General features: G+C 42.6%; 1 protein-coding gene across 4 annotated transcripts in view; it reads right to left on the bottom strand.

The window, feature by feature from the left end:
• Positions 1-17,021, bottom strand: part of LOC114876825 (serine/threonine-protein kinase 26) — a 100,796-nt gene that overhangs the window by 41,710 nt on the left and 42,065 nt on the right. Inside the window, exon 1 of one of the 4 annotated variants that reach the window (XM_029188668.2) lies at positions 5,115-5,426. The exons of the other annotated variants lie outside the window; for them this stretch is intronic. The gene's annotated coding sequence lies outside the window, so the exon portion shown is untranslated. Of the gene's footprint in view, positions 1-5,114; positions 5,427-17,021 lie in introns of those variants that run through there. 4 annotated transcript variants of the gene reach the window in all.

Genomic DNA, 17,021 nt, shown 5'->3' with positions numbered 1-17,021 from the left:
TCCAGGCACCCAAACAACTGGTACTCCGTATCCGCGCTATCGAAAGGGGTAATTTTATGTGATGGAAAACCGACAATTTTTCAATCAAGGGAATGATGATAAAATGAAATAACGCTGCTATGAAACATCCGTGTTTAAAGGGTTATAAAACACGTGGGTGACGCATGTAGCTGGTTCCTGGGTCGTCCGTTACTCGGAATAATTGGGCCTTGGCTGGCTGCACGTGCGTTCAGCTGATGCACGCGTTTTCCTGGCCACAGGTTGGTATTCAATAGGCGATCGTTGATCGTTAATCGTGACGCGTAGGCGGATACGAAAGCGTGGCTTTATTAGGGTACCAACGTGCCGTGGGATTGGCCGTAGCCCTGTAAACGTTGCCTTTTTACGTCGCCCAGCTACGAAGCGGGAAAGGAATACACCTCGTGCACGAGCTCGATTCGTAGAACAAGGAGAAACGTGACTGTTTTCATTCGCGAAACGACGATTCCGAGACACCGAAAAAAGCGGAGCAAATACCGTGGACGATCTAGCACTTTTCACGGTTAAGTAGATTTACCCGTTCGCCATCAGACGCACTTTCTACCGTTCCCCATGGGCGTGCTATTATGTGGAAACGGGGAACCATTATAGTTTTTTTCTTAACACCTTTCACGTGGAACTTACAATGGTGAAATTAATTCTGGACACTTTGAATAAAAGTATTCTTTATTTCATATTTGTGCAGAAAATGTATATTCCGCTATGCTAAATTGATATCGTGATATTTTTATTGTAATTTATAATGTTTATTCTTAATATTTTCATATGATTTGGTTTGTAAATGTTTAAAAATTTTAATTTAGAAAAATCTAAACTGTATTGTTATTTTTATTTTTGCGCCTGGCATCACGAAACGTAGCCAATCACAGCATGAAAGGATATCCAATGAAATTCTACCTCCTTTGATGTGTTGAAATTGCAATTTTTATTGTATATTAAAAGTATGGCTGTAAATTTAGCGACGCCCTAAAATTAGAAAATAAAATATAAGTGATTATATATTAAATAATTTGAAATAAATGCGAATTAATTCCACTAGTGCAGGTTAAGATACCTAGAAAACGACATCGCTTTCCAACGATTTAACTTATCTTCCCTCGAGACAGAAAATCACGAAAGAATCGTCTTTGATTACCATCCGTCAAATCCATAAACGACGAAAAAGCTTCGTCGAGCGAGTTTACAAAGAAACGCTGGAAAGCATCAAAGTACCGCGCGAAACTTTCGTCAAAGAAATTCTCATTTAAGCTGAAAATCGTTCCATTTCTTCAGCAGACTCGGAGATGAGACATTAAGCGACACATTTCGTCGTTACAATGGAGGAAAATCGCACGAGTCGGACGCGTACGGTTCGCGTGCTCGCTTCTCTCCGGAGAAGAAAGAGGTACTTTCCCGAATTGGACGGAGCGTGGAACTGGAAAAAAAGAGAAGCGGAAAAATTCCGAGCGTGCCAGATAGAGTGTATCTCGTTCTGCCTTCTTTCGGCCGCGAAAACGTGGTCGCTGTCTAATCCTCTTAATCGTTCTCTTAACGCGGGGGCCTCCCGCCTGTTCGAACAGGTGAACCGACCAGACATGGACGGAAACGGAGGCCTTTCTAGCGAAACGAAGGAAAAACGGTAGACGGAATCGGCTGCTTTCCAGCGAAACTCGGGCATTCTTTCGAACGGTGCCGTTTCATGGGGCGGAAAGGAGGAGGAAGATTAGCAACTTTCATTACGAGCACGCGCGTTCGCGCTGAATTTCACAGTTTACGGAAATTTTTCATTTTGCCCGCGTTTACGAGGAGGCGTTGTGTAACTTTTCAACGGCAGCTGGTGTAACGGTAACGTCCTGCGTGCCGCCTTCGAAGAAGTATCGCGATTAGAATGAACGGAGGTGCAGCCGGTGCACTCGGGACGAGCGATCGAATCGACGCGTAACCGAGGGAAATTGAACTAGGAACAAACGCAGCTTTCTCCGGTCGTTTTGACGAAATAACAATCCGCCGACCTGTCCTCTGATCGTCCGCTAACGCAGGGATCATCAAAGAGGTCGATATAATATAATTAGGGATCGATTAGGGATCGATGAATACCAATGCTATTCAATCGAAAATTCATTTTCCTTTTTAATTGCATTCCCAAGCTCGTATATGGTTGAATCTGGCTTCAGTCATGTCAATTCTATTTTAACAAAGCAGAGAAATAAATTGAATGTGGAGCTCCGAGGCAATTTAAGAAACTATTTCTTGATTTATTTGATTTTTGACAAAATCAAATAAGTTTCTGTTTCTTTTTCAACATTTTTTATAGAGGGGGTCGATATGAGAATTTGACGGCCCCTGCGCTAACCTTTATCGATTCGATATCGTACGTGATTCCCGACCAATTGGTCTATGCCGAACAAAAGAGCCGACGGGCCGGTGCAAAACGAACGAACGGGAAATAATTGTCGAACGTTTGTGTTTGCAATTGCATCGAGACGAGTGTTTGCTCGATTATCGAAGAACGAGCATCGCTCGAGTACACGTGGCTCGTTAAACACCTGGTACACGGAGCGACATCGATCACGCGTTTTCCCTCCGTCGATCCGAATCCTTTCCGAACGATCCTCGTTGTTCCAGGAACAATGTTACCAAGGGTTTTCAACGGTTTGAACTACATTTCCTGCCCCAGGAAACATTCTAATGGAGAAGGAAAAAAAGGGAACGCGCACACGGTAACACGGCCGCTCACGGATACATAGGTATCTGGCGATAAAAAGAATATCGGTCAGTGACTTTCGCTCGGACGGTTGTAGCACGAAGATCGTTTACTAATCTATCCGTATCCAGTCTAATTGCTATATAAGTCAATTCTCCTTTGTACACGAAACAGAGAATCATTCTAGATTCCATGGTTATGAACGTACCGAAATGGTACTTCGATCTTTTTTTAGTGGGTAGGGTACCACCCCGAATTTTTTGGCGTGGGTGGTACCAGTCCTACACTGCCCGGGCTCCCCTTAGCCGAATAGTGCGACAGGAGGATAAAAAAAACCTCCCAAAAAATGGCACTTCGATCAAATTGTGACAAATTTCTCGCCTGTAAATTTTGTCTACCAAGTTATTCGATAATTAAACAGTATTATGCATCGCAAGTCTGTATCGGGCAATTAACAGGAGTTCGCGAAACGCCGAATTTATATAACGCGCCGTGGCCAGGTCGATCCCTTTTCTCTTTCCGCGAGGTGCTAGTGAAAGTAACCGAGCTGCGTCGAGCGGATAACCGGCGACGGATAGGCGATAAAGCGATCGCCTCCAACGAAACTCGTTTCTCCTTGCGCCGCGATAGCGCGCATTATAGGAAAGAAAAACTTGAAAAGTTCGTAGACACGAGTGGAAGCGTCGTTTATCGCTTTTTCCGCGGGTCACCGGTTCTCTCCAGGCACATTTTTCTTCGGGACTCGAACGAGAGTCAACGACCGTCGCGTATTTCTACGGCTCCTTTGTTCCCGATGCACCAGGACAAGGCTGTTTTTGCATTGCTAAACGGAACAATCTTTTCGTTTAGATTAAAAACCGCGCACAGAAGGATTCTCGAATATTTTTCCGGCTAATTAGCGGCTGGAAGGAGAGCTCTTCGTTCTTTCAAACGGGCCAACGTAACGACCACTTTCACTCATTTCCACGGACGATTCTCCTTCGTTCTATTTCTTTTTCGAACGAAAACTCACACATACACGTGGAGTCATAAACAGAGGTGTGCGAGTATTCGTGATTTACAAGCCGAGCTGAACTCGCGCGCTTGAATTTGCCGAATTAATCGAAATCGACCAACTGTTTGAAACAAAAGCGAGCTACTCGAATATTCGAGCCGTCATGAATTTTCAGCTCGAATATTCGAGTAGTTCGGTTTTGTTTCAAGCAGTTCGTCGATTTCGAGTAATTCGGCAAATTCAAGCGCTCGGCTCGGTTCGACCGACCGATCATTCTTTGACTCGAAATTCGAGTACTCGTAATTTACAAACCGAGCTGAACTCGCTTCGATTGTTCGAGCCGAGTCGAGCGTTTGAATTTGCCGAATTACTCGAAATCGACGAACTGTTTGAAATAATATTCGAGTCGTCGTAAAACTTCGATTTACTTGAAGATGAATTTTCACCTCGAATTCGATTTTTTCGAGTAGTTCGTCGATTTCGAATAATTCGGCAAATTCAAGCGCTTTGACTCGCAATTCGAATACTCGAATAAAACGAGTACTAAACTCCAGAGAGACATCTTCTCACGTTTTCACAGCTTTGGGTATGCTTTCCTTCGCCGATCGGTTCGCGATCTTTCATCGAAGAACGATAATTATTTCCAGCATTATTTCCGTCTCGTTTTCTCTCGCAAGAAGAAGCGGCTAGCAGACTATTTTATGCTCTAAATATTCCACGATATAGGAGAGAATTAACCTACCGTGCCCGAAAGCACGCTACCTTACTTATCCTGACGAGCACGTCCTGTCTCTGGGACACGTCGGCTCGTTTAACCCGTTCTCCCGCGGAAACAATTACTAGCCATTCGTTTCCTGATGGAACGAACGACGCGTCGTGCCGATACCAACGGCGATACGTTCGCGGAAACGTTTCGCAAAACCAGGCCGATACGATTGAAACGATCGCGAACGGTACGGTTTTCGAGGAAGCGTACGCGCGACAGCGAAAGGGTTAACGTGCTGCGACCGATTCGAGGGCGCAGCAAACGATGCTGACATTTAAATGTCAGGAGGAGCGCGCAATACGCTCGACAAAATTCTCCGCGCCGTTTCAGGACATTCCTCGTCCGAATCGCGAGGAAAACGCGTTTCGACAAGCGTGAAACCGAGGCAGGATGACTCGTTAATGCCAATAAATCGTCCTAGTCACGAGGGCAGTGTTATCTTCGGTGACGCAGGATAATCGAGCTCGATCAGCCGGCCTGATAACATATGTTTCCTGCGATCGAAGGGCTGTCGCTGGAACACGCGCGTTTATCGAGCCGATAACCCTTCTGGTTTTACCAGGAACTGCCTCGAATGTCTCGCTCTGGCGTTCTACATCCCTCGGGCTCTCTTTCCCCGTCGAATATTCTACCTGGAAGCGTCGTTGCATCGATCGAGAAATCGTTTAATCTGGCTCTCTATTTCGAATACACGCGCACTATTCATACGATCATCGTGGATCACTGGACACCAACGAACACTGAACCAATTTCCCTGGATCACCGCACTCCTCGTCGTTTCCCTGCTGCACCCATTTTCGCGAGGAAAACCGATCGTGCCTCACATTTTCACCGATTGAAAATTCTCGGTTACACTCTCGTGGATCGTACGGACGCGAAGTCGCTGGAACAACGGAGAAGTGGAAGGCGGGTTTCGCAGCCAGAACGACTGGCTGACTGACCGGTTGCTTGTCAGTTATTGTCCGCGGTTGCTTTCCAACTGACACGCGGTGTAGCCGCGCGAGGAAAGGCTGCTCGCAGCTCGCCCGTGGGACATTAAACGGCCAACGGAGTGGGGAAAGCTGGAAGTGAACGGTTGCCGGACGATACGGACACCCGATAGATGGGATAAACTCGTTGCCTCGAGTGTGACTGGAGAACGGATATCTAAACTCGACCTCTCGCTCGACTTTCGTGAAGGAAAACCTTGGCGAGCGACGATTGTTTGCGGACTAGCCTTAACCGGAAGGCTTGTAAATACAGAGTTTTGCTTCGAATTTCCTTGATAATCAGGAAGAGATTGCGAAACTCGGTTACGAGAGTAGTTGTCTTCCAAAGTTAACCTTCGGTATTGTTAAATAATTCTTATTGTTGCGCGGTTCGGTCTTCTTGGTCCTTCGAGGGAGAGAAGAAAGAGCGAATGAGAGAAAGTGGCTCTCGAACGAGTCGAACTGGTCCGATTTCGTATCTGGACGATCGATTGCCGAGTTTGAAGCTAGGTAAAGGATGCCTTGGTCGGTCAACGTGTAATTTCGTAATCATTGTCATCGTGGCTCGGTCAGCCACAACCTTTTCAAGGACTCGATGGAGAGACAGTCTCCTCCGCGTATCGCGTGTACCATTATCGTTTCGATCAAGGTTGACACGCTTATGAATATTCGGGGCTCTTCGAATCCGAACGGATTGGACACCTTTTACGTCACGAGGAAGCTGTCTCGTTCGTTGGACACAGATTCGTAGAAGAGATCGCCAGGAGGATAATCAAAAGGAATCCGTAGAAAATAGAGGTCTTCTGGGTTGCAGATGGCTGATCTTATCCACTGCGCTGCCACCAACCCGGAAATCTCATAGGAAATTTACAAAGAAGGAATTTTGCAATGGGAATTGACCTGAACACCGATGATTCCTTCTTCCGGAAAAGAGTCACCCCAAAAACACACGTTTTTTCTCACTCAAATTGGCCACGATATGCCAATCAATATGATGGTACATTAATTTCAGAAAAAATTTAAATTGAGCATATAGTTTTGTCACTATATACTAGAGTAGATAGAACTAATCCTTTAGTCAAAAATTGCGGAAATCATATCTGATTCTATAAAAGATTAGTTCTATCGAAAAAATGAAAGAGACCTTTTTTGTGCAGAATTTTAAGGCAAACAACTTTTGTCTAAAACATTATTTCGTATCTGCATTTGTTTTCGAGAAATTCAATGAAAACTGTTATGAGGGTAGTTTTAAATATTAAACAACCCTTCAAATACTGAACAACAGGGATAGAGGAGTCAGAAAACCATTTTGATTAATTCTAGTAAAATGCCCACTGTTATTAAAGAAGTATTGACCTTTTATTGAGAATAGTGAGAATTTAGTCACTACTCCAAAACTACTCCTAGGCTCAACTTAAATTTTTTCTGATAACGAGATTAACACTAGGTTTACGGGACCTGTCATTTTGACGGATTTCGGACTTCATTTATGCAATCCTATCAAATTTAATTAACTTATATTGAGTCCGTTAAGATCGTAATTGTTTTTAAATTAAATTAATCGTTCTTTTTTTAAGAAAATACCCGGTTTCCTTTAACCGTCAATTTGACGGGTGTCCGTAAACCTAGTTTTAATGTACCATCATATAGAATTGATTGACACATAGTTCGATTTGAAATTCGAGTGGGAAAAAATGGGCGAAATTTGAGGTGACTCTGCAAAATGAAGCGAGTTGCATTAATCGAAAATAAAATCAGCATCTGCGTTTACCACATATTTTCCTGGTAATTATGCTTCAAAGCGAGCCAGCCACGTAACCCGCGATAACTGGATCACAAAACTGAAACGATGCAATTTTACGGCACGATGCTTCCTCTTCGTCGCTCTGCCTCGCGCTAAGAACCGACGATACCTCCCCCGGCTTTTTTCTGTTAACAAGCCACGCGACAAAAAGAAGCGGTAATCGCATTCCTATGTAAATCGTTGGGAAATCGCTGGTTCGCGTGCAAAAAAAAAAAAAAAAAATGAAGAAGAACCGTCGACGATCCAAAGCTGTGGCGTTAACTGGGACGCGAACTTTGAAAGCATAACAGCGTGTAATCGGAGGAACAGAGCGGAAGGGAGATGCCAAAGCAGATGAAGTTTTCCGCGATACTTTCCTCGCGGGTAGACGGATTTTCACTATCACGCGACGAATTACTCTACTAACACCGATCCCCACGAACGCGTTACTCGGGATTAAAATGCACCGGGATTAGCGGTGCAATTTCACCATTGGCTGGCTACTTTCTTTCCGCGATTCCTCGGTATTACACGTAATAATTACGCAGCGATCACGGTGCTGATAAACCGTGTTACGATTATAATTACACGCAAAACTTTCGAAATGGACTGTGTCGAAATTCGGCAGGGGGAAGTTGCCAAAATCGTACTAGTTTCCTAAATCGTACCACGTTCAAATTTCACTTAACGTTGAATGCCGACGCCAGCTAGCAACATCTTTTACAAGCTAAGATCTTAAATAGTGTATCAAAATCAATGTACAGTAGCTGTTCTAATAAATTTGAAAGAGCAGGTCAGCCTAATGTAAAATTAAAATAATTTAATGATATTTATTTTTACATACATATAAGCCTACCTTTAAATTAAATAAAACAAAATTATAAAAGAGCCGGCGAGTACTGCGGCGTAGTTTCCCAAATCGTACCAGTACGATTTAAACAATTGATCAATATTTTAGATATTTTATTTAGGTCATAGCTATGTCAAAATGAAAGTACCGACAGTGGAGTGCAGAAAACATGAATAAAGCTATTGTGGCCTATAACAATAAAAAACACGGCTTCAACTAGTGCATCTGCAAATATTTCTGTATCGCTTAATGAAGAGGAGTGGTTCTGCAGTTTGTGTGAAGAAGTTTAACTTGAAAATATGATACAATGTTTAAGGGTACACGAGGCCTGTACAGGCGTCGTAAATAATAAATTTATTATTTATAACTCAGTACGATTTTGTACCTTTGTATCATATTTTTACTAATTCACGTAAGATATAACAACTGTATTCAAAATGCAATTAACGTTATCCACAGGTTATTTAAATATTTTATAAAACTGCTCAGCTAAATTCTCAAGCAGACATACCAAAGCTTCATATTATAATATCTTAACTTTCTCCTATGATTTATTAAAAGGCTTCTATTTTGAATATCTCTGTTCCTGCGTCGAGATTTTTTTACTGTTATCCCTCGACTGATTGTGAGAAGCTGAAGAAAATCCGTTTAACCGTGAAACCATTCGATTGAAAGATTAATGGTAACGGTATCCGCAAGATCTACTGTCGAATTATATGAGAATGTCACGGGATGGAAGACAATGCAACGTTAACGATCGTACGTGTCCCTGTAAAACACATATACGTTCGTTTTGCAATGCAAGAGAAGTAAAATATCGTTGCACAACCGTGGCTGCACAATGGCGCGAAGTATAGCCGAGTGAAAGGCGACGAGATATCGCGAGGGACTTGAAACTAACGCGAGTTATCGTATAAGAACGATCGCCGTATTTACCGATTCACGTACAATATTTTATATATTTCTGACAAATTAAATTCGTCATTTCATTTGTCACGTACCTCGAGCCCGAAAAAAGTTTCGTTCTAATAAAGTCGAAAGATCGTGCCAGGAGAAAAATGACATAATCGTGGCACGATCGATGTAGCCGTCTTATCGAGTGTCAGAAATACGTTCATAGGGTCGAAGCACACGTTACGGATTTGCCCCACTTGTGTCTCCATCGGTCACGATTCTCCCTGCCGGCCAATGATGAAATTTTCGATGTCGATTGGACGTTGGATAAAGACTTCGATCGCCGGTATCGATAAACGGTGTCGAGCGACCGTTTTGACGACCTAAATTATATTCCACGGTATCGTGGCCGATATGCTCGAACGTTTTCCCCGTTAATAGATAGTTTAATTTCCCATCTCTCGATCGGAATCGTTCAATCGTAATAGTCTACCGTTTCCTTTCGACGTTTCCAATCGCGAAGCTTTCGTTAAGTATCCTCTGGTTCGTCCAGCGATACCGAAACGCAGGGGCGGGCAATTGTTTTGGCTCGGGGGCCATTTTGCGGAGGCGGAGGTTAGCGGAGAACCGCAGCTTTTAAAATGATTGCGTTCATTAATTAACTTTGCATTTCAGAGAGGTATAAATTGTACCATAAAAATAAATAGTGGCAGTTTTATTCCATTTATTTAAATACTTGAAATCTCGGTTCAAGGCGGATTTTTCTGTCTTGGCAGGCGACAAAGAAACTCTTAGCGGGCTGCGTGTGCCCCGCGGGCCGCTATTTGCCCACCCCTGCCGTAATGCAAAGCACGGTTTGTTTGACAAACTTTTAAAATGATTGCATTCATTAATTAACTTTGCATTTCAGAGAGGTATAAATTGTACCATAAAAATAAATAGTGGCAGTTTTATTCGATTTATTTAAATACTTGAAATCTCGGTTCAAGGAGGATGCTTCTGTCTTGGCGGGCGACAAAGAAACTCTTAGCGGGCTGCGTGTGCCCCGCGGGCCGCTATTTGCCCACCCCTTCCGTAACGCATAGCACGGTTTGTTTGACGATAAATCTACCGGCTCTTAATGATAATACTAAATTTACCCGCGTCGATATAGACTACCATTGCTGCGTACATTTGGCCGGCTAACAACTACGGTAAATAGTATACAAGAGTAATCAAACTCCCGCACCTGGTAGTTAACTATAATTTATACGCTAAATGTTACTCGTTGCTAACAGATACGCTGTTTATCTTTGAAAGGTAAACACTCGGAGCACTTGGTGCAATCACGAAAATCTATGTTTATGCAATCGACCAAACGGCGGTGCTGCGATCTTGTATTTGATCGAACCGAGTTTTGTCACCCTTATGATTCATGAGATTCGATAAAGACGTGATTTAAAGGGTTCGAAGAGGGTCGTCTGAAATCTTGAACAGGCATCCGGAGGGATGCAGTGGTTAGTAAATACTGGATGACACCAGATTCGAGGATGGAATAGCAATGGACGTTATACCGCATGGCGTGAGTTCCGGTAAGCTTGCCAATTTCAGTATTACCTCGAAGGAAACGGATGGCTGGCAGTCGGAAGAAGGGAGGGCAATTTGAAATAGGGGCTTGGAAAATATTTGATTTTCTCCGGTGGTTCTGAACTAGTTAAGACAAGACCCTTTGAAATTCTCAAGTTTCGCGCGAATAACTTGATTCTAAATGCCGCGTTCGTGCATCGTCTTAACTTTTTATCTGGACTCTGAAATGTCGACAGATGAAAGGGTTAAACGTGGCAGTGAATAAAAATATGACTGAAATATTCGAGGTTCAAAGGAACGAAAATACTTGACGTTGATGTTCCTTAAAGTTAGGTAACGTGGAAGAGAGGCGTCAACGGAAATCGTTACCACTCTGCGATGTCAGAAAATAAAACTGGCTCCACGTTAAGCACCCTGTTTTATGCCAAAAAGTCTGACGGCTGTTTCGAGGTGGGTGCCAGCGTGCAGCTGGAAAGAGAACATCCCGGGAAATATGGAAAATTTTCATCGTGCCAAGCAAGAGAAAGACAATTTCCACGGAGGATTAATTAAGTATCATCAATCTACCGACGAGAAAAGGGAGAAGTGCAAAGTTAACAACGAGAACAGAGTAGTTCTTTAAATGTAACATTTTATAAATTTATTTATCGAATTAAATATCCAAATTCAATTATATCAATCATAAAAGAATTTTTATAATATTTCAATAGATTTAAATTTATTTTATAAATTACTAGCTGCGTTACCTGGCTCTGCCCGGGAATTTTAATCAACTATTAATATCCCTACTTCCCTGTCCCTATCCCTACGGATATATAAAAATGAAAGTGTCTGATCGTGTGTTCCTCTTCGCGTTTAAATGGCTAAATGGATTTTAATGAATTTTGCACTATTGGACAGCTTATTCTTTCAAGATGGACATAGGCTATGTCATTTTAAATTGAAGAGTTACAAACAGAATACAAACAGAAATACTATTAAATGCAAGGCACATATTTTTTTTAATGACAAATATTTCTTTGTCATCTAATACGACACGAATAAGAAAACGAATGCCAAAAGATAACAAAAAACTGATAAATGTATATTATGAGCGTAGTATACTGATGAGGTCTAAATCGCAATATGACATAGCCTATGTCCATCTTGAAAGAATAGCTGTCCAACAGTGCAAATTTCATTAAAATCCGTTTAGCCGTTTAAACATGATGGAAGGACAAACGATCAGCATTTTCACTTTTATATATTAGTAAGGATAAGGATAAGGATAAGGACGTTGAAATATCGTTTTGCAAATTCGTGTCATCAAAATTCGTCGACGTGCCATCTGAGAAAGTAGGCAACGGAATGTCTATTATTTGCCCGGCCTTTTCATCCAGTCCGCTCTTAATATCGCGGCAATGATACGTAAAGACAGCGAATTAAAGAGAAATTACACGGTGCACGGGAACTTCCATTGAATAAGTCACCGTGACGTGAATGTCAACTAAAAAGAAAAATGTCCCTTTCTCACTGAATGATCGTTGAACTCCTACGATTCTAGTTATAATAAAGAGAAATAATTTCTAAAACTTTTGGTACACCCAGTGTATCCTTTGTCGAGGGGAAGAAAGAAATGGTAATTACGGTGCCAGTCGATATCTCTTTCGAAACGGCAAGGAATTATTTATGGTCCCGAGGCGATCACCCTTAAACGCATCGAGTATCTCCGGGATAGAAACGGTCGATCATAAAAGCACTGGCGTACGCTTTTCGCGGCGCAAGTTCGGCTTTTACGAGCGGACCTGTTCGTGGCTCGCATCAGGAAGCTCGTAACCGGAAGATACCGAGCGCTGGCAAGGTCGTTACATCGCTGCCATTAGACGATCCGGCCCCCGCTCGTATTGGAAGGAGGGCTTCCTGTTAGTAGCCGCGAGGGAAATGCACGTGGGATGCATTAATGGCCGCCGCCATAAGTGTTTAATAGCGCGACTACTGCCCGGCCGAAGTTGGCTAATTATTGGACGAAGTTAGGGGACACGTCGGAGATAATTTGAAACTTTGTACGGACTGATTGAATTTTTCTTTTTTCTCGGGGTGCACGGGTTTTGACGCGTTAGACGGCACGCGCCCAAATATTTTCACAAGCCAGGTCAATTTGAACGGTCCGCAGCGTAAATAAAGTCGAAATTTGATTGGCATGTCCGCGAGGAACATCAGAATTTCCACGGCGCGTCCATCGTTTGCGGAGCAACGATCGTTCGGTTCCAGCGACCTTTCTCATGCGGCCGATTACACAACGCCTGACACTGCCACTTATCCCGTTACATCGTACCCTTCTTTCATTTCTCATTTCGTCTTTGCTCAGCTCCTTCTCGACTCTACTTAAGCGCCACCTTATACGGCGTAATTCAATTCGTCGCTCGTGATTCACCTGTAAACCGGCTACCTGGACAACGGTTGATGGATCGGGATACTCAAATTTGGTGGTATCATAAGGAGAAATGAATTCGTTCACCCACGCAGTATTTTCGGCAAAGTGTGATCAACGCTTCTCTAGAGAAGGATTTTCAGTGTGAACGTGACTTAACATCCATCGATCCAGTCTCGACTGGCATTTAACAAAAACCCTGTCCGTAGTACCAGGCTCCGAGGCTAGGAAAAATTGCTTTCGCCTTTTGTTTCGCCTGCGATTACAGGGAAAAATTGTGTGCACAAACTGGTCGATTAAATGCGGCGAGAAAGGAACGAACCACCGAATGAATTTTCCGAAAACCAAATACAATGCTTCGAAAAGCAAACGCTTGAACGTGATCGATCCCGTTCTATTTGCAAAATCCTTCATTTCCTAGCAATTAATAGCCAGGCGAATCAGAGCGGCGATTGGGATCGAAGAATTCGGTAAACAGTGGACAAGCGTCAAAACCTGCCTCGAAATCGCTCATCAAATATTCTCCTGCATCGATAATCGCTTTTGCCCGGCGGAAATCGACGATCAAATTCGGCATTGATCATCGCATCTTCGCACGGTGTCAAACTGTCGCAACGTTTCGATTTTCCATTTGCAATTTGTCGGACATTAACGACAAGCCACTGGGAATTAAAGCAATGTAATCGGAATGATTACAACCGGCTTCTGTCTATCGATTGTCCAAGCATAACCCTGGCAACGTGACCAGCGCAGACGATTGGGGTTGTTTCGTGCACGAGGCCGACCCCTGCGGGGCAAGGTCGAGGGTGGATTTTCGGCTAAACTCCACCATCTCGAGTGGACATCGTTAATTAAACGTATCAACGTTCTGGGGGTCCTCTTAATGTTCTACCGGTTAACTCTGACAGAGTGCAATTTAGGGGTGGAAATAGAACACGAGCTCTCTAGAAAAATCTCTGAAAGCTCGGTTAAATTCTAATTGAAATATTCAATTTTAAATCTCCCATCGAACGCTCCCGATACTACAGATTATTTTAAGACAATTCTCACGAATTCGTACGCGAAAACAATTCTGACTGAAACGTTTAATTTGAAACATTTCCGATAATATAAATTATTTAGAAAATAGAGTACGGATTCGTACGCTCAAGTGAGAATATCTTGTAAGCTAAGAAACGAGCAAAGTGAAGAAGACGAAGGGGTCGACGAGGTTCGATACACCTGAGATGGGGGTGGATGTTTTTTAACAGAAAGGAACGGTTAATCCACTTCTCCTCGATCTATTTAACCGTCTTTGTTCGCTGCCACGTAGCGACACTTTCACCCTTCGTCGGTCACGTTTAACGTTTACCCTTCTTGTCTTCTTCGACACCCTCGATAGCAACAAACAGTCGCCTTCGCCTCTGGCGCCAATTAAAAACGGCCGACGAAAGGGCAACTGGAAACTGCGAGGCCCGTTGAAAATTTCATACGAAACATAACCGGTGGCGTGCGATATCGTGGAAGCTTTATTGTACACCCTGCAAAACCTCGACCCGGATTGTATATCACCGCGGACCTGATTTACCACGGGGATTTGCCTCGCGATTGAAGGATTCGGCTCGCGAATGATATAGGCACGCGTCGCACGGCCGTGATAAATGGCTTCATCTAGTTGACGATTTATAGCGTATCGAGCTACTCCTTTAGCACGTTCGTTATAACCAGTGATCAAGGGCTTAATCCTGGCCGCTTCATTAACGGCTACGTTTGCCTCGTCGACGAACAGGTTAATCGCAATTAAACGCAAGGGTAATCGGGACGGGTTCCCTACTGATTATCGCTCGACGAAAAATTGCAAATTCAACCATATCGTTTATTACCGGTCGATTAAATATAACACGGCCGTCGTGATAAACTTGTACTAATAACGTAAGGTGTACTCGGTTATTTCTACTGTAACCTTCAACGCGATAAGGGAGGCGTTTCCCACCGGAATGGAATATGGAAATGAATATTTACTCAGTTGTGTAGGATCGGTTTGCTTTGCAACAATTACGATGAGCTAACACCATTATACAGAAGTTACATCACGCACAATTCAGTAGGTTGTTGAAACTGTTTCAAATTTCACTGACAGGATTTGTTCTAATCAAATTGTAATAAGGTGGAGGGGGGTAAGTTCGCAAACGGAGGAAGTGAATATACCGGTTATTTTTAAATTTCCCTAGCTAATATGTAGTAATCTACTAAAAGTTAATACGAGCCATTCGATACTATATCCTCTTTTATATTTCAGCAAAAAGTACTGAACTACCGACGTTGCACACTAATTTTTATGTTGAAAATAATGTAGAAGATTAAATAGATAAGGGATGAAACATTCTTTATCTGGACAATAGCCAACATACATTTCATAAAATGAGAAACTTGAAGCTAGTCACTTTGACTGGTTTGGTAGTTTTAGTGTTAAAAATAAATAACTATAAAACTAAACATGTTTCAATGCAGTAAAAAGCATTTTATAGGAGGCTTGTTAATAATTCTGCTATCGCCCCATTGAACATGAAACAAGTATTCACAGCATTTTTAACCGAAAGGTACGCTCTTGCCTCATTTTCGGAGAAAGTGCAAAGTTCTACAATTTCCTATAAAAATGAAAATTTACAAGGAAAATTAGGGTCCTAGTTAACACGTCGAGTTCCATGGGAGTTAAAAGAAAATAATAGAAAAATATTATTTTAAATAACATTATCATTGTAGAAATAATGTAAAATAGTAGATAGAAACTTGGAAATTTGAAATTTGAAAATTAACTATTCCTATGCTTAATAATTAGAGCTTCAATACGTCCCACAACAAATATTGATTTTCACCGTGACAGTCAACGTGTTAATATAAATTAAACAATAATAACTGTGCAATGCGTTTGATACCGACAGAGTTAAATATTTACATAACAGACTGAAAATACACAGGGTTCAATATTTACATAACAGACTGAAAATACACAGGTTTAAATTCCAACTTTACAAAAAGCAGCCTGCACTTGCCCCACTTTACCTTAATATCAAATAACTGTTAGTTTAATGGGAAAATAGGTCAATCATTAATGGGTTGCAATTATATCTGCGAAGTCTCGTCCATATCTGATCGATCCTCGCGATTCATTGAACCGAATAAATTTGATGGAGTTCATAGGATGAAAATTAACCGGAAGTGTGTCCATTTCGAGCTGTCGGGCGCGTGCTACGCGTTCGTCACGTCGCGTTGACAATTTTTACGAGTCGAACGTGTCGATCGTTAAAACCGTACACAATTGCAACCGAGTGCGATCCCCCTGACCGATTCCCTTTGACAACTTTATAAACCCGTCCGAGTTCGATCGACTTCGCGAGTGATTATTTCTGTCCCCGATAATGCGCGTATACCGCGTTTATATTTCATCCCCCGACCGATTATTTCAATTTCATCCCTTTAGACAAAGTATTAAAGCAGAAGATGTCTATAGCAAGCGAGCAACGAATATCGGGCTTCGTTCGCGATCCAATTTCGCTTCAATTTCTGTCGCGAATCGACTAGACGCGACCTATCGATATTCGTTCAGGCCACTGTGTTTTTTATTTTGAAGTTTGCCCGATTGTTTTTTCATCTCTGCCTTTGAATATTTCAACCTTCTTTTTCTTTCTATTCTTTCTTCCTTTTTCTGCCCTTTCCCTTGAGTAATTTCCCTGCGGCGCGATTTGCATCCTGTTTGCTGGCGGAGTCGGTTTATTTTTCGCGAACGAAAGGGTGGAGGAATAGGAATAAGTTAATTGCATCTATCGGAGAGAGGGTGGCCGACGGTTCAAGAGGTTTGCATGCAAATGAAGCAGCGAGATTAAGTCCTTTGTGTTATTCGATCCTGATAACGAACGTGTTAAAGGACTCGCCCGAAACGCTATAAATTAACAACTAGATTAAACTGTCCGTCGTCGCGAAGTCTGCCGTGTCCCGTTGTCGCGCGGCTTTGCATTCCAAAGGGTTTGCCATCGGTGGTGTCCAAACACTGTCCCCGAACGATTCGCGATTTATTGTTTATTCTGGGCC

The sequence above is a fragment of the Osmia bicornis genome, chromosome 14, assembly GCF_907164935.1.
Source record: "Osmia bicornis bicornis chromosome 14, iOsmBic2.1, whole genome shotgun sequence".
Taxonomy (NCBI): domain Eukaryota; kingdom Metazoa; phylum Arthropoda; class Insecta; order Hymenoptera; family Megachilidae; genus Osmia; species Osmia bicornis.
Note: the sequence above shows the minus strand (reverse complement) of the source record. Positions and strands in the feature narration are given on the sequence as shown.